Genomic DNA, 25,588 nt, shown 5'->3' with positions numbered 1-25,588 from the left:
GAGGGATGCACAGAGGGATATTTGCCGGCTGGCATCAAAAATCAGTGCAATGTCCATTTCAGCCAGGAGAGGGTTATGGACTCGGCAGTGGACAGGTGATGCAGATTCCAAAAGGCACATGGAAGTTCTGCCTTATAAGGGTGAGGAGTTGTTCGGGGATGGTCTCTCGGACCTCGTTTCCACAGCAACAGCTGGGAAGTCTACATTTTTACCCCATGTTCCCTCACAGCCAAAGAAAGCACCGTATTATCAGGTACAGTCCTTTCGGCCCAATAGGGGCAAGCGGGTTAAAGGCGCGTCCTTTCTGCCCAGAGGCAGAGGTAGGGGAAAAAAGCTGCAGCATACAGCCAGTTCCCAGGAGCAAAAGTCCTCCCCCGCTTCCTCTAAGTCCACAGCATGACGCTGGGGCTCCACAGGCGGAGCCAGGTACGGTGGGGGCCCATCTCAAATATTTCAGGAATCAGTGGGCTCGCTCACGAGTGGATCACTGGATTTTTCAGATAGTATCTCAGGGGTACAAGCTGGAATTCGAGACTTCTCCCCCCCGCCGTTTCCTCAAATCTGCCTTGCCAACCACTCCCTCAGGCAGGGAGGCAGTGTTACAGGCAATTCACAAGCTGTATTCACAACAGGTGATAGTAAAGGTACCCCTACTTCAACAAGGACGGGGTTACTATTCCACAATGTTTGTGGTACCGAAACCGGACGGTTCGGTGAGACCCATTTTAAATTTGAAATCCTTGAACACATATATAAAAAAATTCAAGTTCAAGATGGAATCGCTCAGGGCGGTTATTGCAAGCCTGGACGAGGGGGATTACATGGTATCACTGGACATCAAGGATGCTTACCTGCATGTCCCCATTTACCATCCTCACCAGGAGTACCTCAGATTTGTGGTACAGGATTGTCATTACCAATTCCAGACGTTGCCGTTCGGTCTATCCACGGCTCCGAGGGTCTTTACCAAGGTAATGGCCGAAATGATGATACTCCTTCGAAAGAAGGGAGTTTTAATTATCCCGTACTTGGATGATCTCCTGATAAAGGCGAGGTCCAGAGAGCAGTTGTTGGTCGGGGTAGCACTATCTCTGGAGGTGCTACAACAGCAGGGCTGGATTCTAAACATTCCAAAGTCACAGCTGGTCCCTACGACACGTCTACTGTTCCTGGGGATGGTTCTGGACACAGAACAGAAAAAAAGTGTTTCTCCCGGAGGAGAAGGCCAAGGAGCTGTCATCTCTAGTCAGAGGCCTCCTAAAACCAAAACAGGTGTCGGTGCATCACTGCACGCGGATCCTGGGAAAGATGGTAGCTTCCTACGAAGCAATTCCATTCGGCAGGTTTCATGCAAGAACCTTTCAGTGGGACCTGTTGGACAAGTGGTCCGGGTCGCATCTTCAGATGCATCGGCTGATAACCCAGTCTCCAAGGACAAGGGTGTCTCTGGTGTGGTGGCTGCAGAGTGCTCATCTTCAAGAGGGCCGCAGATTCGGCATACAGGACTGGGTCCTGGTGACCACGGATGCCAGCCTTCAAGGCTGGGGGGCAGTCACACAGGGAAGAAACTTCCAAGGACTATGGTCAAGTCAGGAGACTTCGCTGCACATAAATATTCTGGAACTGAGGGCCATTTACAATGCCCTAAGTCAGGCAAAAACCCTGCTTCAAAACCAGCCGGTACTGATCCAGTCAGACAACATCACGGCGGTCGCCCATGTAAACCGACAGGGCGGCACGAGAAGCAGGACGGCAATGGCAGAAGCCACAAGGATTCTCCGATGGGCGGAAAATCACGTGTTAGCACTGTCAGCAGTGTTCATTCCGGGAGTGGACAACTGGGAAGCAGACTTCCTCAGCAGGCACGACCTCCACCCGGGAGAGTGGGGACTTCATCCAGAAGTCTTTCAAATGATTGTAAACCGTTGGGAAAGGCCACAGGTGGACATGATGGCGTCCCGCCTCAACAAAAAGCTAGAAAAGTACTGCGCCAGGTCAAGGGACCCGCAGGCGATAGCTGTGGACGCTCTAGTGACACCGTGGGTGTACCGGTCGGTTTATGTGTTCCCTCCTCTTCCTCTCATACCAAAGGTACTGAGGATAATAAGGAGAAGAGGAGTAAGAACTATACTCATTGTTCCGGATTGGCCAAGAAGAGCTTGGTACCCGGAACTTCAAGAAATTATCTCAGAGGACCCATGGCCTCTACCGCTCAGACAAGACCTGCTGCAGCAGGGGCCCTGTCTGTTCCAAGACTTACCGCGGCTGCGTTTGACGGCATGGCGGTTGAACACCGGATCCTGAAGGAAAAGGGCATTCCGGAGGAAGTCATTCCTACGCTGATTAAAGCTAGGAAAGAAGTAACCGCAAACCATTATCACTGCATATGGCGAAAATATGTTGCGTGGTGTGAGGCCAGGAAGGCCCCAACGGAGGAATTTCAGCTGGGCCGTTTCCTGCACTTCCTACAGTCAGGGGTGACTATGGGCCTTAAATTGGGTTCCATTAAGGTCCATATTTCGGCTCTATCGATTTTCTTCCAGAGAGAACTGGCTTCACTACCTGAAGTTCAGACTTTTGTTAAGGGAGTGCTGCATATTCAGCCCCCTTTTGTGCCTCCAGTGGCACCTTGGGATCTCAACGTGGTGTTGGATTTCCTAAAGTCACATTGGTTTGAGCCACTGAAAACCGTGGATTTGAAATATCTCACGTGGAAAGTGGTCATGTTGTTGGCCTTAGCTTCGGCCAGGCGTGTATCAGAATTGGCGGCTTTGTCATGTAAAAGCCCTTATCTGATTTTCCATATGGATAGGGCAGAATTGAGGACTCGTCCCCAGTTTCTCCCCAAAGTGGTATCAGCGTTTCATCTGAACCAACCTATCGTGGTGCCTGCGGCTACAAATGACTTGGAGGCTTCCAAGTTGTTGGACGTGGTCAGGGCCCTGAAAATCTATGTTTCCAGGACAGCTGGAGTCAGAAAGACTGACTCGCTCTTTATCCTGTATGCGCCCAACAAGTTGGGTGCACCTGCTTCAAAGCAGACTATTGCTCGCTGGATCTGTAGTACGATTCAGCTTGCACATTCTGCGGCTGCACTGCCGCATCCTAAATTGGTGAAAGCCCATTCCACAAGGAAGGTGGGCTCTTCTTGGGCGGCTGACCGAGGGGTCTCGGCTCTACAACTTTGCCGAGCAGCTACTTGGTCGGGGTCAAACACGTTTGCTAAATTCTACAAGTTTGACACCCTGGCTGAGGAGGACCTAGAGTTTGCCCATTCGGTGCTGCAGAGTCATCCGCACTTTCCCGCCCGTTTGGGAGCTTTGGTATAATCCCCATGGTCCTTACGGAGTCCCCAGCATCCACTTAGGACGTTAGAGAAAATAAGAATTTACTCACCGGTAATTCTATTTCTCGTAGTCCGTAGTGGATGCTGGGCGCCCATCCCAAGTGCGGATTGTCTGCAATACTTGTATATAGTTATTGCTTAACTAATGGGTTATTGTTGAGCCATCTGTTGAGAGGCTCAGTTGTTATCATACTGTTAACTGGGTATTGTATCACGAGTTATACGGTGTGTTTGGTGTGGCTGGTATGAGTCTTACCCGGGATTCAAAATCCTTCCTTATTGTGTCAGCTCTTCTGGGCACAGTATCCTAACTGAAGTCTGGAGGAGGGTCTTAGTGGGAGGAGCCAGTGCACACCAGTAGTCTAAAGCTTTCTTTATAGTTGTGCCCAGTCTCCTGCGGAGCCGCTAATCCCCATGGTCCTTACGGAGTCCCCAGCATCCACTACGGACTACGAGAAATAGAATTACCGGTGAGTAAATTCTTATTTTTATTCTCTTGAGCAACAGTCTATTACCTTATTAATGTTATTAGAACTTCAACTGGGTATTTTAGAAAAGGGGCTTCTGAAAGGGTTAATAGGTTTGTTTTTGCTGCGGTATTTTTTTTTTTTGCCGATTCTTAAACTGTATGACTCTCTAATGGTGGCAGCTTATTTATTTCAGGGTCACATTCAGGAATAGTGACATTTTATGCAGCGTTCTTCTGTAACTTTTTTCCCCTCTTTTTCTTACCCTAAATATGATTATTCCAAATAAGAAAGAAGGGTCACCCCACTGGGATCCTCATTTCTTTGAAGCCAATGTTCAGATCATGCTAAATCATTTGTCATTGCAGCATAGCTCAGTATTACAAACGCACCATAACTTTCCTTGGCAGGGTCCACAGGATAACATTGGGATATGATGATGCAACAGCGGATTTGCGCCAAACTGTCAAAGCTTTCGTCCTCCCAGCATGCAACGGGCCCATCCATATATCCCTGCCTCCTGGCTCGGGCAAATCCGTTTCTTGTTTGGTGCAGCAAAAGCTGGACCACGGGCAAAGGGCGGCTGATTTTTAGCAGCAATAAGCTATTTTTATTTTATTTTTATAGTCTTGCTATTTTTTTGAGCGATCTTTCTAAAAAGCATCTTATACATACCTTGGAGTCGCTCCAACAACTCCTCGCCGGGTCGTGACAACGCTTACCCATGTGTACAGTGCTGTTTCGGCAGGCGTCTGTGTAGGATGTACTTGCAAGTCCAGAAGACATTACCAGGCTGTGGACGGAGCACGGGGAGAAGGTAAGGCATCGGTTGCGCTTAGTAGGGGAATGCAGACACAGCCACACTGTTTCGGGATGGAGACTACCAAACAGTGCCATTTTGGGTGCACTAGTGCTAGGCCTCAGGGATCATAGGTTCCAGGGATAGTATGAGGCCACGATCCCTAGTGTTGATGTCAGCAGTGGGAAGTAAAATGCTCCCTTGGTTGTCCCTCCCCCCTGGTTCATAACCAGTTTTCTCAGAGTTTCCCATCATGAACGGAGTTCCCGCTTCCGTCTGAGACTCTGTATCTAAGGGGACCTAGTTGCAACATAGGCGGCTGTGTGACTGGTGCATCAGTGTTCACTTGGGTGTCTGTTCACTGTAGGTTCACGAGGCGAGTGTGTACACTATTAGCGTCTGGGTCCACTTAGCGTTCGCAAACGTATTGATCGGTCCTGGAAGCGGGGTGAAGTCTCCCTGTATCCCACTCTCCTGAGCTGGGTGATACAGCACTAAGTCTCTATCTACCTTTGAGTATGAATAGTTGGGTAAGTGCCTGATGCATATGAGTTTCGAAACTATTGCTGCAGGGTTTTTTTCGCTGGGCGACTGAATGCCGTTAAAACTCCTATATAAGGTAATGCAGTAATATGTTCTCCTACATAGTTGAAATGTATTTTGTAGTTGATTATATGCTCATATTGCTTATTATACTAATGTATAACCTGTGACTGCTGACTTTACTATAATTCTGTCAGTCTTTTCTGTCTATTCCGATCCTCAATGCTGGTGCAAAGCAGGATAGGGTTGGATTGTATGTCACTTTAACAAATTTTAAAGTGGTCACAGTCCCAAATTGTGTAGTCAAAACTACAGGTGTGTGATTTATTTATCATGTCTAAGAGGCAAGGCTGAGGAGGATACACCCGCCACAGCAGCACCAACACTCATTTCTCTGACGTCCTAGTGGATGCTGGGACTCCGTCAGGACCATGGGGAATAGCGGCTCCGCAGGAGACAGGGCACAAAAGTAAAAGCTTTAGGATCAGGTGGTGTGCACTGGCTCCTCCCCCTATGACCCTCCTCCAAGCCTCAGTTAGGTTTTTGTGCCCGTCCGAGCAGGGTGCAATCTAGGTGGCTCTCATAGAGAGCTGCTTAGAGTAAAAGTTTTGATAGGTTTCTTATTTTCAGTGAGTCCTGCTGGCAACAGGCTCACTGCAACGAGGGACCTAGGGGAGAAGAAGTGAACTCACCTGCGTGCAGGATGGATTTGCTTCTTAGGCTACTGGACACTAGCTCCAGAGGGACGATCACAGGTACAGCCTGGATGGGTCACCGGAGCCGCGCCGCCGACCCCCTTGCAGATGCCGAAGTAAGAAGAGGTCCAGAAACCGGCGGCTGAAGGCTTTTCAGTCTTCATGAGGTAGCGCACAGCACTGCAGCTGTGCGCCACTGCTCTCAGCACACTTCACACCAACGGTCACTGAGGGTGCAGGGCGCTGGGGGGGGGGCGCCCTGGGCAGCAATGTTAATACCTTTTCTGGCTAAAAAGAATACATCACATATAGTCCCTGAGGCTATATGGATGTATTTCACCCCTGCCAGGTCTCAGAAAAACCGGGAGAAGAGCCCGCCGGAATAGGGGGCGGGGCCTATCTCCTCAGCACACAGCGCCATTTTCCCTCACAGAACTGCTGGTGGGAAGGCTCCCAGGCTCTCCCCTGCACTGCACTACAGAAACAGGGTTAAAACAGAGAGGGGGGGCACTTATTTGGCGATATGATTATATATTAAGATGCTATAAGGGAAAACACTTATATAAAGGTTGTCCCTGTATAATTATAGCGTTTTGGTGTGTGCTGGCAAACTCTCCCTTTGTCTCCCCAAAGGGCTAGTGGGGTCCTGTCCTCTATCAGAGCATTCCCTGTGTGTGTGCTGTGTGTCGGTACGTGTGTGTCGACATGTATGAGGACGATGTTGGTGAGGAGGCGGAGCAATTGCCTGTAATGGTGATGTCACTCTCTAGGGAGTCGACACCGGAACGGATGGCTTATTTAAGGAATTACGTGATAATGTCAACACGCTTCAAGGTCGGTTGACGACAGGAGACGGCCGGCAAACAAATTAGTACCTGTCCAGGCGTCTCAAACACCGTCAGGGGCTTTAAAACGCCCATTTACCTCAGTCGGTCGACATAGACACGGACACTGACTCCAGTGTCGACGGTGAAGAAACAAACGTATTTTCCTTTAGGGCCACACGTTACATGTTAAGGGCGATGAAGGAGGTGTTACATATTTCTGATACTACAAGTACCACAAAAAAGGGTATTATGTGGGTGTGAAAAAACTACATGTAGTTTTTCCTGAATCAGATAAATTAAATGAAGTGTGTGATGATGCGTGGGTTTCCCCCGATAGAAAATTATTGGCGGTATACCCTTTCCCGCCAGAAGTTAGGGCGCGTTGGGAAACACCCCTTAGGGTGGATAAGGCGCTCACACGCTTATCAAAACAAGTGGCGTTACCGTCTCCAGATACGGCCGCCCTCAAGGAGCCAGCTGATAGGAGGCTGGAAAATATCCTAAAAAGTATATACACACATACTGGTGTTATACTGCGACCAGCTATCGCCTCAGCCTGGATGTGCAGCGCTGGGGTGGCTTGGTCGGATTCCCTGACTGAAAATATTGATACCCTTGACAGGGACAGTATTTTATTGACTATAGAGCACAGAGAGATATTTGCACTCTGGCATCAAGAGTAAGTGCGATGTCCATATCTGCCAGAAGATGTTTATGGACACGACAGTGGTCAGGTGATGCAGATTCCAAACGGCACATGGAAGTATTGCCGTATAAAGGGGAGGAGTTATTTGGGGTCGGTCCATCGGACCTGGTGGCCACGGCAACAACTGGAAAATCCACCTTTTTTACCCTAAGTCACATCTCAGCAGAAAAAGACACCGTCTTTTCAGCCTCAGTCCTTTCGTCCCCATAAGGGCAAGCGGGCAAAAGGCCAGTCATATCTGCCCAGGGATAGAGGAAAGGGAAGAAGACTGCAGCAGGCAGCCCATTCCCAGGAACAGAAGCCTTCCACCGCTTCTGCCAAGTCCTCAGCATGACGCTGGGGCCGTACAGGACCCCTGGATCCTACAAGTAGTATCCCAGGGGTAAAGATTGGAAATTCGAGACGTCTCCCCCTCGCAGGTTCCTGAAGTCTGCTTTACCAACGTCTCCCTCCGACAGGGAGGCAGTATTGGAAACAATTCACAAGCTGTATTCCCAGCAGGTGATAATCAAAGTACTCCTCCTACAACAAGGAAAGGGGTATTATTCCACACTATATTGTGGTACTGAAGCCAGACGGCTCGGTGAGACCTATTCTAAATCTGAAATATTTGAACACTTACATACAAAGGTTCAAATCAAGATGGAGTCACTCAGAGCAGTGATAGCGAACCAGGAAGAAGGGGACTATATGGTGTCCCGGGACATCAGGGATGCTTCCTCCATGTCCCAATTTGCCCTTCTCACTAAGGGTACCTCAGGTTTGTGGTACAGAACTGTCACTATCAGTTTCAGACGATGCCGGTTGGATTGTCCACGGCACCCCGGGTCTTTACCAAGGTAATGGCCGAAATGATGATTCTTCTTCAAAGAAAATGGACGATATCCTGATAAGGGCAAGGTCCAGAGAACAGTTGGAGGTCGGAGTAGCACTATCTCAAGTAGTTCTACGACAGCATGGGTGGATTCTAAATATTCCAAAACCGCAGCTGTTTCCGACGACAATTTGCTGTTCCTAGGGATGATTCTGGACACAGTCCAGAAAAGGGTGTTTCTCCCGGAGAAGAAAGCAAGGGAGTTATCCGAGCTAGTCAGGAACCTCCTAAAACCAGGAAAAGTGTCAGTGCATCATTGCACAAGGGTCCTGGGAAAAATGGTGGCTTCTTACGAAGCGATTCCATTCGGCAGATTTCACGCAAGAACTTTTCAGTGGGATCTGCTGGAAAAATGGTCCGGATCGCATCTTCAGATGCATCAGCGGATAACCCTGTCTCCAAGGACAAGGGTGTTTCTTCTGCGGTGGCTGCAGAGTGCTCATCTACTAAAGGGCCGCAGATTCGGCATTCAGGACTGGGTCCTGGTGACCACGGATGCCAGCCAGAGAGGCTGGGGAGCAGTCACACAGGGAAAAAATTTCCAGGGAGTGTGATCAAGTCTGGAGACTTCTCTCCACATAAAACAATGCTCTAAGCTTAGCAAAACCTCTGCTTCAAGGTCAGCCGGTATTGATCCAGTGGGACAACATCACGGCAGTCGCCCACGTAAACAGACAGGGCGGCACAAGAAGCAAGAGGGAAATGGCAGAAACTGCAAAGATTCTTCGCTGGGCGGAAAATCATGGGATAGCACTGTCAGCAGTGTTCATTCCGGGAGTGGACAACTGGGAAGCAGACTTCCTCAGCAGGCACGACCTCCACCCGGGAGAGTGGGGACTTCATCGGGAAGTCTTCCACATGATTGTGAACCGTTGGGAAAGACCAAAGGTGGACATGATGGCGTCCCGCCTGAACACAAGAGACCCTCAGGCAATAGCTGTGGACGTTCTGGTAACACAGTGGGTGTACCAGTCGGTGTATGTGTTCCCTCCTCTGCTTATCATACCCAAGGTACTGAGAATTATAAGACGTAGAGGAGTAAGAACTATACTCGTGGCTCCGGATTGGCCAAGAAGGACTTGGTACCCGGAACTTCAAGAAATGCTCACAGAGGACTCATGGCCTCTGCCGCTAAGAAGGGACTTGCTTCAGCAAGTACCATGTCTGTTCCAAGACTTACCGCGGCTGCGTTTGACGGCATGGCGGTGGAACGCCGGATCCTAAGGGAAAAAGGCATTCCGGAAGAGGTTATTCCTACCCTGGTCAAAGCCAGGAAGGAGGTGACCGCACAACATTATCACCACATGTGGCGAAAATATGTTGCGTGGTGTGAGGCCAGGAAGGCCCCACGAAGAAATTTCAACTCGGTCGATTCCTGCATTTCCTGCAAACAGGAGTGTCTATGGGCCTCAAATTGGGGTCCATTAAGGTTCAAATTTCGGCCCTGTCAATTTTCTTCCAGAAAGAATTGGCTTCACTTCCTGAAGTCCAGAAGTTTGTCAAGGGAGTACTGCATATACAACCCCCTTTTGTGCCTCCAGTGGCACTGTGGGATCTCAACGTAGTTCTGGGATTCCTCAAATCACATTTTAAACCGCTCAAATCTGTGGATTTGAAATATCTCACAAGAAAAGTGACCATGCGGTTGGCCCTGGCCTCGGCCAGGCGAGTGTCAGAATTGGTGGCTTTGTCTCACAAAAGCCCATATCTGATTGTCCATTCGGACAGGGCAGAGCTGCGGGCTCGTCCCCAGTTTCTCCCTAAGGTGGTGTCAGCGTTTCACCTGAACCAGTTTATTGTGGTACCTGCGGCTATTAGGGACTTGGAGGACTCCAAGTTGCTAGATGTTGTCAGGGCCCTGAAAATATAGGTTTCCAGGACGGCTGGAGTCAGGAAAACTGACTTGCTGTTATCCTGTATGCACCCAACAAACTGGGTGCTCTTGCTTCTAAGCAGACGATTGCTAGTTGGATGTGTAGTACAATTCAGCTTGCACATTCTGTGGCAGGCCTGCCACAGCCAAAATATGTAAATGCCCATTTCACAAGGAAGGTGGGCTCATCTTGGGCGGCTGCCCGAGGGGTCTCGGCTTTACAACTTTGCCGAGCTGCTACTTGGTCAGGAGCAAACACGTTTGCAAAATTCTACAAATTTGATACCCTGGCTGAGGAGGACCTGGAGTTCTCTCATTCGGTGCTGCAGAGTCATCCGCACTCTCCCGCCCGTTTGGGAGCTTTGGTATAATCCCCATGGTCCTGACGGAGTCCCAGCATCCACTAGGACGTCAGAGAAAATAAGAATTTACTTACCGATAATTCTATTTCTCGTAGTCCGTAGTGGATGCTGGGCGCCCATCCCAAGTGCGGATTGTCTGCAATACTTGTACATAGTTATTGTTACAAAAATCGGGTTATTATTGTTGTGAGCCATCTTTTCAGAGGCTCCGCTGTTATCATGCTGTTAACTGGGTTCAGATCACAGGTTGTACAGTGTGATTGGTGTGGCTGGTATGAGTCTTACCCGGGATTCAAAATCCTTCCTTATTGTGTACGCTCGTCCGGGCACAGTATCCTAACTGAGGCTTGGAGGAGGGTCATAGGGGGAGGAGCCAGTGCACACCACCTGATCCTAAAGCTTTTACTTTTGTGCCCTGTCTCCTGCGGAGCCGCTATTCCCCATGGTCCTGACGGAGTCCCAGCATCCACTACGGACTACGAGAAATAGAATTATCGGTAAGTAAATTCTTATTTTCATGTTTGTCTTGCAAAGCTGGGTTAACCTCTCAGGATCTTGTTCAAAATGGATTATGTGCAAATTGTTTTAGCTTTCACCAAAGCCTCTTAAATAACCAGAGGCAGGCACAGGTTCAAGTTGACCCTCCATGGGCTACTTTTGCACAGACATCCAGTATAGCTGAGCGGATAATGCCAGCTCCTATACCAGGGATAGGTTACCCTATTAACCCTTACATGCAACATTCTACCTAGGGTTTATCACATCCAGCACAGGAATTGGCAGCCTCTCAGCAAAAGCAGGCTGAAAGGCTGGTGGTAAGTAAATCCACATAGACCTGAAACTACATCTTCAGTCTATACATGTTTCAGATTAGGACTCGTCGGAGGATGAGGACTCATCGCACTCCGGGTCTGCACACAGAGACTAGGCGGAAGGCCTCAGCTCAGTGGACATACCTGAGCTAATTAGTGCTATGAAAGCCATTCTATCCTTAGAGGAGGCAGCAGAGCCTGTGTTAAAATCAAAGGCACCTGTATTTAAACGTCCCAAAACAGTTAGGACTGAGTTTCCTGGGTCAGAACAGCTGACGGAAATTATACAAAAGGCCTGGGTTACGCCTTGTAACAAGTTTAGAATTCCAAAGAAATGGAATTTCCATTATCCTCTTCCAGCTGGGGACTGTTTAAAAAGGGAGGTAGCTCCCAAAGTAGATACGCATGTCATTCGATTGGTGCAAATATCTACATTACCTCTGCCTTCAACATCATTAAATGATGTAATGGATAGGAAAAATAAGATTTTACTTACCGGTAAATCTATTTCTCGTAGTCCGTAGTGGATGCTGGGGACTCCGTAAGGACCATGGGGAATAGCGGGCTCCGCAGGAGACTGGGCACCCTAAAGAAAGATTTAGTACTATCTGGTGTGCACTGGCTCCTCCCTCTATGCCCCTCCTCCAGACCTCAGTTAAGGAAACTGTGCCCGGAAGAGCAGACATTATAAGGAAAGGATTTTGGAATCTCGGGTAAGACTCATACCAATCACACCGTATAACTTGTGATACACTTATCCAGTCAACAGTATGAACAACAACAGGGCATCAACAATGGATGCCAACATAACATAACCCATTATTAAGCAATAACTATGTACACGTTTTGCAAAAAGTCCGCACTTGGGACGGGCGCCCAGCATCCACTACGGACTACGAGAAATAGATTTACCGGTAAGTAAAATCTTATTTTCTCTGATGTCCTAGTGGATGCTGGGGACTCCGTAAGGACCATGGGGATTATACCAAAGCTCCCAAACGGGCGGGAGAGTGCGGATGACTCTGCAGCACCGAATGGGCAAACTCAAGGTCCTCCTCAGCCAGGGTATCAAACTTGTAGAATTTTGCAAATGTGTTTGAACCCGACCAAGTAGCAGCTCGGCAAAGCTGTAATGCAGAGACCCCTCGGGCAGCCGCCCAAGAAGAGCCCACCTTCCTTGTGGAATGGGCTTTCACTGATTTTGGATGCGGCAATCCAGCCGCAGAATGAGCCTGCTGAATCGTGTTACAGATCCAGCGGGCAACGGTTTGCTTTGAAGCAGGAGCACCCAACTTGTTGGGGGCATATAGGATAAACAGCGAGTCAGTTTTCCTGACTCCAGCCGTTCGGACTACATGAATCTTCAAAGCCCTGACTACATCTAGTAACCTGGAATCCTCCAAGTCACAAGTAGCCGCAGGCACTACAATAGGTTGGTTCAAATGAAAAGATGACACCACCTTTGGCAGAAATTGGGGACGAGTCCGCAATTCTGCCCTGTCCATATGAAAAACCAGATAGGGGCTTTTACATGACAAAGCCGCCAATTCTGACACACGCCTAGCCGAAGCTAATGCCAACAGCATGACCACCTTCCACGTGAGATACTTTAGCTCCACGGTCTTAAGTGGTTCAAACCAGTGGGATTTCTTTATCATCCACTAGGGGTCACTGGAGTACTCTTGGGATATGGACGGGCTTCCGTAGGAACAGCACTGAATATTTAAATTTAGAAACACTCCACCCCTCCATATCCCCGAGCACTTCTCAGTGTTTTTTCTGTGCTGCATGTGGCAACAGCTTGGTAACTGAAGTCACGGTTACTTGAAGAAATTTTTATTTTTTTTATTTTTCATTTTTTATTTTTTCTACCATTTGACATCCCTTTCCCCCTTCCAAAAGGCAGGGTCAGGGATAGTGCAGCTGCTGATAGCAGCACGGGCGTGTCGGGCCTCTCTGAAAGAGCTCCCTCACAGCCACACACGCACACAGCCTCCTGCACAGGCTGGCCGGCGCTTGTTTAAGAAGCCCCGTCAGAAGGGCGTGGCCTGGCTGGCATCAGGAGAAGTCGGGTTCCTGCAGAGCTCCGGCCAGCAACACAATAAAATAAACCTCTGAGCTAACTTTGGGGGCCCACCTGCAAGGAAACAATCCCCTGAGCCCTGCTACATCACCCTGCACCCGGAGGTCGAGGCTGCGGAATCGGGGAGGCCCTGTGTTGCCCCCTGCGGATTGCGGCCTACCTCCGCCCCAGAAGCCGGGGCCTCGATTTTGGTGTGGAGCCGTCGGTCCGTCGGACCTGGTGCGGCGATTCTGCGGACCCCTCCCCCACCTGAGCGGCGCTCCCTGGCACCCAAGAGCTCACCCATCAGCCACTGACCCTCACAGGAGACCGGCGACCGGACAATCTGCGGGAGGTGAGAGCCGGGACGAGTGTGACTGGCGGCCGGCGGCCATCTTGTGGTTGGCGCCGCCCGGACTTTAAGCTCTGCTTTGCCGATCCCTGGCCTCTCCGGGCGCCTGCCCTCCGACCCCCACCTCATACATCCTCGCAAGAACAGATCTCCCCCCCCCCACTGGTGGGGATCAACGACCCGGGGACCTCCGGAGGATCCGTGTTTCATTTACAGGCGGCGGCCATCTTGTGACTGGCACAACTCTCTCCTCACTCCATAGCTAGAAATGGCTGTAGCTCTAGCTCCCTCTTGTGGCGACTTTTAGATTAGACAACTCACAGCCACTATAAATATATTTCTATACTCCTGCCTATTCTCATGTCTCCTGTTTAGCGGCTGGAGGGGAGTTATCATATTACACCTTGAAACAACAGGTGCAAACTTTAACAGCCCTGCCGCCATCTGCCCGGAGGCTTTCACCCTGCAGAGAGCTGACCCTGCACCCCTGCTGGAATAGGCGCTGCTGCGATCACCTATATCTCGGAAGCTCCACCTGCTCCACCCATAAACCCATGCCGGCCTCTACACCTGTGTGACATTTCTCCTCGCCCATGTGCGCTGTTCACGGACTGATGCCTACCGGTCCTGAGCTATTACTCGTTGAGATGTAACCTGTTATACTTCCGCTTCTTTTTTCCTCTCCATGTGACCTCATTATAGCCTGCTCCTTGCGTGAGGCGACTCCTACTGTATAAATCAGTTCTCCGTTGCCCGCTTATTTTTATGGAAAAATTTCTCATACCCACCCCGATGTCAATTGCTGACCCCGCCTCTACAACCCGAGGCGATACTGTGTGGAGACACTCGTCTGATTCAGATTGCTCTGTCACCCGTTCCAGGTCCTTACAAAAACGCAAGTCTGCTCCGGCCAATAAGCCTCCCAAAATGAAACCTGCGGATATTGCGGCGGTGCTGGGCCCTCTACTAGATGAAAAACTGGCGGGCCTTAGAGAAGCTATTGACTCTACTCTATCCAAATTAACTCAACACTCTGGCCGCTTAGATGACGTCGAACAGAGGGTGTCTACCCTGGAGGATGATTTGCATGCAGCACAACTCACCATTAATTCACAGCAAAGCGACATTTCGGATCTGACCCAGAAGCTAGATGATTTGGAGAATCGCGGACGCAGAAGTAATCTCCGGGTGGAGGGTATCCCCGAATCGGTCAAAGGCTATGAGTTACTTGATCTTCTCTCTAACTGGATACCGCAACAACTGGCCATGGATCTCAAAGGTGCCCCTCTGGCTATTGAGCGGGCACATAGAATAGGCCCTGAACGTAAAACGAACTCTGGTCGCCCTCGCCCGGTGATCATGAAAATCCTTAATTATGCCGACAAAGCTCGACTCTTAGACCACTACCGGAAGACGGATAGCTTAACCTACAACGGAGATCGGCTCTTGATATTTCAGGATTTTTCCACCATTGTCGCTGCTAAACGCAAGGAGTTTGCCCCGTTGTGCAAGCAACTGTTTAATGCCAAAATCAAATTCTCTCTCCTGTACCCGGCCCGGCTGCGGGTCTTCGAGGACGGCAAGCCGTTGTTCTTCGATGACATAACACTCGCCAAGGCCCACTTCTCGAGTTTACCCACTTGACTGTTGCACTGTTATTATTGCTTGCATGCATGTTTTTCTCTCTTTTTTTTCTCCATCTGCAGGTCACGTGGAGAGGAATAATTGCGCAGCTCTGTGTATACAATGAGCTGTAAATTTTCTTGTTTTTCTTGTTTGTTTTCTATGTTACTGTTTAATATTGTTGGTTGCACCTGCCAGACCTGCCGACCCCGATCCTCCATGGGTCAACCCCTTCCCGCTCGCTGGGACGGGCAGGGGCCCTACTTTACCTCTAGTATATTTTTTCTTGCATTCCCAACCATCGGTATAGGCTGATATAGCTGACCCTGCTCCTACTCCCCCCCCGCCGCCGCGGAAGATACCCCACTCCTTGCCTTCAATATAGTATCATGGAATGTGGAGGGCCTTAACGCTGCAGTGAAGCGTAAGAAAGTGCTCTCCCACCTCCACCGTTTGACCCCTCACATCACCTTCTTACAGGAAACACATTGGCTGGACGATCCCCGTAACACTCTACGTGCCCCCTGGATCGGGGATTGTATCTCGGCCCCTTACTCTAATAAGACCAGGGGAGTTGCCATCCTTTTTCACAAGTCCCTACAATATTCGATACGCAGAAAATTTCTCGATCCTAATGGGAGATTTATTTTGCTAGATGTGATTATTGATAATGTCTTGTATACTCTCCTTAATCTATATGCCCCAAATGTCTCTCAACAGGATTTTTTTGCAGTTGTCCTACAGAAACTTTCCTCTTGGGGGAGCTCTAATCTAATCCTAGGAGGAGATTTCAACACGGTCATCGATCCGTCCATGGACAGGTCTGGGGTGAGTACTTCATCCTCCAAATCCGGCTATGATCTTCTTTCTTCCCTCTGTTCACAACTTGCTCTCTCTGACCCTTGGCGTATCCATCACCCTCTTCTTCGTGATTACTCTTTCTACTCTCACCCCCACTCCACACACTCCCGTATTGATTATATTTTCTTATCCCGACACCTCTTTCCTAAAGTCACTCACACATCGATTCAAAATATTATTATCTCAGACCATGCCCCTATTATGATCTCTCTTAAGCTTGCGTTGCCCCAATGCTTTTCCAAATGCTGGCGATTCCCTGCCTATCTTACTCACTCTGAGGATTTTCTCCTACACCTTAGACACACTTGGCACACCTACGTTTCTGATAATTTGACCCAGGCGGAGGATGTCTCACTGTTCTGGAGCGCCTCTAAAGCTGTTATCCGGGGCCACATTATCTCATACGTAAATTCCAAACGCAAAGCATTTAACTCCCGCCTCCATGAACTGAGCTCCCTTCTCACCTCAACTTATAGAATGTATAAGCGTTCCGACACTCCCGCACATAAAGAGGCTTACCTGACTGCTAAACAAGTATATGATACCTTCCTAACAGAGCAGGCCCAGACACGATATGATTACCAGCGGAACAAATTTTTTAGATGGGGTAATAAATCGGGCAGACTCTTGGCAAACCTCGCTCGGGGACCCCGGACGCGCACATGGGTTGAGGTGGTTAAATCTTCAGACACTATTATATCAGATCCGACAGCCATTTGCGCCGAATTTATGCAGTTTTACAAATCCCTATATACAGCAGAGCCAGATAACGTGGAGACAGGTAAATCCTTTCTGTATGACGCTCAGCTTCCTGTCCTCTCTCGAGATGACAGGGACCTTCTCGAGATGTCTATAACTGAGGAAGAGATACTCACAACTATCAAATCTTTACCAAACGGCAAGAGCCCAGGCCCTGATGGCTTTGGGGCTGAATATTATAAATTACTTAATGCTGAACTCACACCCACTCTAGCCAAATTATATAATCATATCTTTACCTCCGGAACTATACCCTTATACTTCAATGAGGCACGGATAATCGTAATACCCAAGCCGGGTAAAGATCCCTCCCTTGTGGGTTCTTATCGCCCTATCTCACTTCTTAACCAAGACTTCAAATTGCTTACCAAACTAATGGCCAACCGTCTACAGTCTTGTCTGCCTCATCTCATTTCCCCGGCCCAATTAGGCTTTATTAAAGGCAGACAATCTGTACAAGGTATTAGATCGGCGATAGCTGCTATTTCCCATACCCGCCTTCATAATTTGGAAGACAATATTCTTATCAATCTAGACGCCGAAAAGGCCTTCGATAAAATCGCTTGGCCACACCTTTTTAGAGTGCTCTCCCATCAGCAATTTGGCACTAATTTCTGTAGTCTAATGCGGACCCTCTGCACTGCTCCGATGGCCCAGGTGGTAGTTAATAATGTGGCCTCCTCTTCCTTTTTTCTTGAGAGAGGCACCAGACAAGGATGCCCTCTCTCCCCTCTGCTTTTTAATTTGGCCTTGGAACCTTTTATTCGTTATATCCAACTACTACCTGGGTTTAGAGGCATTGTTATTGGGGATCGCGAACTCAAAGTTATAGCCTTCGCAGATGACCTACTTATATGTACCTCTGACCCTAAACGCTCCCTTCCTGTATTGGTAGAGGCAATTGACAGATTTTCGTCTTTTGCTGGCTTCTCCATTAACTTTGCCAAGTCTGAAGCCCTGGCCATATTTGGCCAGGCGAGACTGGGTTGGATTAGACCCTTCCCGTTTAGATGGGCCCCCTCGCATATCACCTTTTTAGGAGTGGCTCTACCACAACATCTCTCCACCCTCTATGCACGTAATATTACCCCGATCATACATAAAATACAGACTGAACTTAGCCTATGGCAAAACCTTCCCCTTAATATGTTAGGGAGATGCAACCTGTTTAAAATGGCAAGCTTCCCGAAACTCCTGTATATTCTCCAAATGACTCCCATTCTTCTCACTAACTCCGACTTTTCTTTACTTAATACCTTGCTTTCCAAGTTTATATGGAACCGTAAGCGCCCCAGGATAAGCCTAAAAAAAATGACGCAATCGGTGCGCCAAGGGGGTGTAAACCTACCAAACATTAAACAATACAATCTAGCGTGCTTACTACGTTTCGCTATGGATTGGCTCAGTGGCAACGATGTATTCACAGATACCAAGTTAGAATCTCAGCTTTGTGCTCCTCTCTCTCTTGCTTACCTCCTACATGCCCGGCCCTCTCAAATAAAATCTTCCCAATTTGATAACCTGCTATTGTCTTCCACTATTAAGGCGTGGAAAATGGCTAGGAAAGCCCTTGGTCTCAAATATTATTACTCAGTATCTCTACCTTTGCTTGGAAACCTGGAGTTCCAAAATGGTACTGCCTCTTTGCCTTTTGGTGCTTGGTGCTCCTCTGGTTTAAAGACTCTACGTAATCTGATGACACCTACTCACACTCCTTTGCCATTCCAGGAGGCTATTGAGAAATATGCAATTTCACCCCTGCATGGATTTTACTACTCCCAGGCTATACATTATCTTACATCCGTTCTCCCTCACCTCACGGGAAAAGACTTTGTTAACCCCTTAGACTCCCTTTTACGCTCCAACACATACTCCATATCTTCTATCTATGCGCGCATCCGCACTGAACTGGACCCCCACACTGATTTTCCTGATCTGGCTAAATGGATCTCCCAAGTTCCTACACTCACAGTAGACACCCTACTAGATACTTTTTTTATGACCCTTAAACTAATACCGGCTAGTATATATCAGGAAATGGCCTATAAACTGCTACACAGGGCATATATTTCGCCCAAACAAGGTTTTCTAATGGGTATATCAGATAGGGCCGGATGTAATAAATGCTCAACGGTAGAAGCTGACCTTTTCCATTGTCTCTGGGCCTGCCCTGTCATCCAAAAATTCTGGCATACCTTACACCACTATGGCACCTCAACGCTAGGCATCCCCTTTCAATGCACTGCTCCCTGGGCCCTCTTTGGTCATCTGTCGGACCAACCTGGAATTCCACGCACTGATAAAAAATTGATAGTGCTACTTTCAGCAGTGGGGAAAAAAGCTATATTGCAACAGTGGATCCATCCTACCTCTCCTACTCTCCCTATGGCTACTTCTAGGTTACTCTTCTTATTTAATATGGACTGGCTGGAGGCCTCTATCCACAAGGAAACCCTGACTCCTGCACTCTTTAAGTGCTGGGATAAATACATTTGTACCCTCCCTGCCCACACTAAACTAGCAATACATAAATGTTTCCAATCTAACTTTTGGTACTCTCTCCGACAACTTGATAGCCAACTTTCTCTAACTGACTGAGCCTCCTATCTTCCCCTCCCCCTCTTCTTCTTCATCCGTACTTCCCTCTCCACACACTTCTTCTTTTCTTTCCCCTTTCTTCTTATTTCTCCTGTTTCTTCCCTGGCGGATTGGTTGGACACTTCTATGGACGGATCGGTGGCCTGTGGCTCTTGGTAGGTGTTTTTGCCTATTTTTGTTCTAACGTTTTTGTGATGTTCTTTTTTACCTCCCCTTTTTTTTTTTTTTTTGCTATTTGAACTGCCGGAATTGAGTGTCAGTTTTTAGTCAGTCATATTCAGTCCCATTCTCAATATATTATAGCCTGACCGCCGCTCTTCTGGTGGTTTACAGTTTGTTCTTGTTGATTGTTTTGGAAAATTGGAAAATTTCCTCCACCTACTCATATATGCTGTGTACTTTTACCTTTCTTATTTGCCTACTTTGATGTAGATATGTTTGATATGTATGCGGTTTTTTCCTTACTTCTGTACCATGTTTTGGAGGTATTTAATAAACATATTTGGAAAAAAAAAGAAGCCCCGTCAGAGCCTCCGCACAACTGCAGGATTCAGGTATGTGAAAGACGGGGCGGTCAGCTCCCGCTGCCGCCCCGAGGTGTGGGGACATTGTTAGTGCTTAGCGCTCCAGGCGTCTGTCCACGCCGCTGCTCTCCCCACTCAGCGCCCTCCCAACGGCCACAGCAGACCTCCGTGCAGGCGCTGATCTCCTCTCAGAGGCCGCCGGCCGCCGCAGCTCTCTCGCTCACGGGGCTGGCCGCCGCTATTACTCCGGGTCCCATGACACGCGGCTCACTCGGGCTCACAGCGCTCTAAGATAACCGCGGGGGACCCACACGCTGCGCTGCCGCTGCTCTAAGTCGGAAAGAGCAGGCAGCCATTACAGGGGGGACAAACAATAATAAATACAGGGGCATATGAAATACTGCAGCAGCAGATAAGAGGCTGCAGGGATTGTTGCATTATAATCAGTGAATGTAACCAGCACTAAGATTATATGTATAAGATAGCATGGCAGCCATGTTTAACCATGCTTCCTGTGTCTTCCTGCTGTGATTCCAGAACGTTCCTGTCCTACATCTCTACTCCACCGGAGGCGCAGGGGTGTTAGAGGGAATTTGGGATCACATTTCATAGTACTGGCCACGTGTACTGCACTTGGCCAGATATATATACAGAGACACCTTATTGCTATTTTACTGAGTCGTGCAGGTGTCTGTTTTTTGTGTATTGTATTGTCTGTCGCCATAATGAGTAAGGCACCAGCAAAAACTAAAAAACATAATTGCAAAGTATGTGGCAGTGTGTTACCGGATGCATCTACCACATGTACAGTATGTTTTGTGGATTCCGTTCAGAATACCATTTCTGCGCCAGTTTTACAACCAATGTCCTCACCGGACCCTCCGTGGGGTATGTTAGTAAATGTACTGGATAGATTACAGACAGAAATGACCGCTGCTCGTCTGGAGCGAGAAACGATAAGATCTGAGTCTAGGGTGAGACCGCCAGAACTACCGGAGGCATCTCAGCCTTGCGTAAGGTCCAAATCCATTTTGGGCAAACGGGATCATTTTCATATGTCTTATGATTTTCCAGTGTCTGCTATGTTGCATTCTGACGATTCCATGCCAGACCTCACGGAACACGATGAGGGTGAGGAGGGCGAAGTGGAGTCAGATGGCGAGGATGTTAACAGTTCCGGCATTGATGATCTCATCAGAGCGGTACGTCAGTCTCTAAGGTTTCCTGAAGCTGAGCAGCCTCTCACCAATGATCAGGTCGTATTTACTAAACGACGGAAGACGCCAGTAAGTTTTCCTGTGTCGGATTCTCTAAATCAGATGTTAGTAGAAACACGACAGAATCCAGATAAACGGTTTTCTATACCTCGCAGATTTAAGTCTAGTTATCCGTTTCCAGACTCGGTAACGTGTACATGGGAGAATCCACCAATAGTTGATTCTTCAGTGTCAAAGCTTACCAAGAAATTAACCATACCAGTGCCAGCAGCTACTACGCTTAAAGATCCTTCAGATCGCAAGATAGAAACTATGCTAAAATCCATGTATGTAGCAGCAGGTGTGATGCTAAGACCTGGATTGGTTGGCATTTGGGTAACTAAGGCGCTCATAATATGGCTTACAGAACTCAAATCTTCTCTACATGATGAAAACCTAATAATTCTTGTAAATCAAATGATTGAGGCTGTAGAGTATCTCTGTACAGCGTCTACTGACGTCTGTCAGCTCACTTCTCGTATTTCATCGTCGCTAGTTACGGCACGAAGAGCACTCTACCTGCGTACTTATCAGGCGGAGGCAGAGGTCAAACGAAGTATAGAGGCGTTGCCTTACGATGGCAAGAAGTTGTTTGGTCCAGAATTGGACGCATGGATTGCGGAGGCTACGGGAGGTAAGTCTGTTTTCTTACCATTGCCTCCACCGGCTCCAAGAAGAAGGTACGCTGGACCTTCGTTCAAATCCTTTAGACCTCAGCCCTTTCGAGGACGTGGCAGAGGAACAGCCACGTCTGCTAGACGTGGTCGAGGACGTGGTTTCCATCAAACCAACACAACTCGCCAAGACGCTAAGGTTACCGACAAGCCAGTGGCATGACGGGTTACCAGCCCATCTCGGTTCTCCAATTGTGGGAGCACGCCTTCAGACGTTCCATGTGGCGTGGTTCCACACATCCGCGGAGGGCTGGATCCGCAATTTAGTGTTAAAAGGTTACAAAATAGAGTTCGACTGTCTTCCGCCTCTGCGGTTTTTCAAGACAGGATTGCCTCTGTCGGACGACAAGAGGACGGTTTTGCAAATTGCCATTCAGTCCTTACTGGATTCGGCAGTGTTGATTCCGGTCCCTGTACACCAACAGGGTCAGGGTTATTATTCAAGTCTGTTTGTGGTCCCGAAGCCGGATGGCTCAGTCAGACCAATATTGAACTTAAAGGGGCTCAATCAGTACGTAACTTACTACAGATTCAAAATGGAGTCTCTACGTTCGGTGATTGCGGGGTTAGAGACCAAGGAATTTATGATTGCGCTAGACCTCAAGGATGCGTACTTACACATTCCAATTTGGCAGCCTCATCAGAAATTCTTGCGGTTTGCAATACGCCAGAACCATTACCAGTTTCAGGCTCTACCGTTTGGCCTGTCATCAGCGCCTCGGGTATTCACCAAAGTGATGTCTGTGATGATAGCTCACCTCAGATCCCTGGGAGTGACAATAGTTCCGTATTTAGACGATCTGCTCATCAAAGCTCCGTCTCAACAGATACTTACCCAACATGCGCTGCTAACATACAATGTACTGGTTCACCACGGTTGGATTGTAAATTTCAAGAAATCACATCTAATTCCGTCTCAACGCCTTCAGTTCCTAGGTATGATTCTCGATACGGTCAATCAAAGAATTTACCTACCACAACAGAAAGTACAAATGCTACGCCATCTAGTACAATTAGTGCTCAAGCCACGCACAGTGTCGGTACACTTGTGCATTCGCCTTTTAGGCACAATGGTGGCAGCTTTCGAGGCGCTTCAGTTCGGAAGATTTCACTCTCGTCCATTTCAGCTGAACGTGCTTGCCCAGTGGTCGGGCTCGCATCTGCAGATTCACCACAGGGTGAGGTTGTCGCCAATAGCAAGAGTATCTCTGCTCTGGTGGCTCAAGGAACACAATTTAACCGCAGGAAGACGGTTCGGAGTTTGGAATTGGATAATTCTAACTACGGACGCCAGTCTCAGAGGTTGGGGAGCGGTAATTCAAAATTGTCAGCTCCAGGGTCTCTGGGCGGATCACGAGAAATTGCTGTCTATAAATGTTCTAGAACTCCGCGCAATTTACAATGCGCTACGACAAGCAGTGCACAGGATTCGCTCTCAGCCTGTCCAAGTGCAGTCGGACAATGCGACGGCGGTCGCATACATCAACAAACAAGGAGGAACGAGAAGCCGCATGGCAATGCGGGAAGTAGCTCGAATCCTCAATTGGGCGGAATGCCACCAGGTGATATTGTCGGCCGTGTTCATTCCGGGAGTGGACAACTGGGAAGCCGATTATCTCAGTCGTCGGGATTTTCATCCAGGCGAATGGTCATTAAATCCAGAAGTGTTTCACATGTTGGTTCAGCGATGGGGTTATCCTCAGGTGGACCTGATGGCATCTCGACACAATCACCAAACGTTCCAGTATGTGTCCAGAACAAGAGATCCAAAGGCAGTGGCGGTGGATGCTCTCACTGTCGCGTGGCCGTACAGTCTTGTGTATCTGTTTCCACCGTTTCCGCTGCTCCCTCTGGTGCTAAAACGGATCAAAAGAGAGTCGGTCACAGTCATACTAGTGGCGCCTCATTGGCCTCGGAGAGCTTGGTTCTCGGATCTCCGAGGATTACTCGCAGACGATCCTTGGCCGCTCCCGATACGTCCAGACCTGTTACAACAGGGTCCGTTTCTTTACCCCGATTTAGCGCGGCTGCGTTTGACGGGGTGGCTGTTGAGACCGCCCTCTTAAGAAGAGAGGGCATTCCAGATTCAGTTATACCAACCATGTTACGAGCTAGGAAGCCGGTTACGGCAGCTCATTATTACAGAATATGGCGTGCCTATATAGGTTGGTGTGAAGCTCGGAAATTTCCGACATCAGCTTTCAAGGTAGGCCGCCTGTTGTTGTTTCTACAAACAGGGTTAGATGGAGGATTGCGTTTATCTACACTAAAGGTGCAGGTATCTGCTTTGTCAATTTACTTTCAAAGACGATTGGCTCTATTGCCGTCTATACGCACTTTTCTCCAAGGTGTACTCAGGGTACAGCCTCCATTCATTCCACCTACAGCGCCATGGGACTTGAATCTGGTTTTGGAGTTCTTACAGTCTTCATATTTTGAACCCTTACAACAAGTGGATATAAAGTTTCTCACTTGGAAAACAATTTTTCTTCTAGCTTTAGCTTCGGCAAGGCGTGTTTCGGATTTGGGTGCCTTGTCATGCAAGCCACCGTATTTGGTGTTTCATGATGACAGAGCGGAACTTCGGACGAATCCCGCCTTCTTACCAAAGGTAGTGTCATCTTTTCACATCAATCAACCAATAGTAGTTCCTGTGTTGACAGCACATTCTGGAACTCTGGATGTGGTACGCGCATTACGCGTTTATGTATCCCGAACGTCTTCAGTTCGTAAGACGGATACGTTATTTGTTCTCTATGATGCTGCCAAGATAGGTTGGCCAGCATCTAAACAAACTTTATCCAGATGGATAAAACTGACCATACGTCAGGCTTACCTTCATGCTAGGTTACAACGGCCTACGTCAGTAACCGCTCATTCCACACGTTCTGTGGGAACTTCATGGGCAGCTGGTCGTGGGGCTTCTGCGACGCAGCTTTGCCGGGCGGCTACATGGTCTTCAGTGCACACGTTTGTGCGCTTTTACAAGTTTGATACTTTTGCGGCATCAGCATCTAGCTTTGGCCGCCTAGTGTTACAAGTGCCAAACAGCTCTCCCGCCCACGGGGGAAGCTTTGGTACGTCCCAAGAGTACTCCAGTGACCCCTAGTGGATGATAAAGAAAATAGGATTTTGGTACTTACCAGGTAAATCCTTTTCTTTGAATCCATAGGGGGCACTGGACGCCCACCCAGAGCAGTTTTACCTACTTGTGGTTAGTTCTGAGGATCTTATGGTAACACAGTTTTACCTACTTGTGGTTAGTTCTGAGGATCTTATGGTAACACACTTTCACCGACTGGTTCAAATTACAAGTGCTGGTTAGGGTGTCAACTGTTTAGTTGTCAGTAACGTTATGTGTTAACTTCGTTATTGTCAGTTATGTTATATGTAATACTCCATTGTCAACATCTCTATAGTTCCTGTTCGGCTCAGTAAAAAACACTGAGAAGTGCTCGGGGATATGGAGGGGTGGAGTGTTTCTAAATTTAAATATTCAGTGCTGTTCCTACGGAAGCCCGTCCATATCCCAAGAGTACTCCAGTGCCCCCTATGGATTCAAAGAAAAGGATTTA

This window comes from Pseudophryne corroboree, chromosome 10 (genome assembly GCF_028390025.1).
Source record: "Pseudophryne corroboree isolate aPseCor3 chromosome 10, aPseCor3.hap2, whole genome shotgun sequence".
Lineage (NCBI taxonomy): Eukaryota > Metazoa > Chordata > Amphibia > Anura > Myobatrachidae > Pseudophryne > Pseudophryne corroboree.
This window is presented reverse-complemented; position numbering follows the sequence as displayed.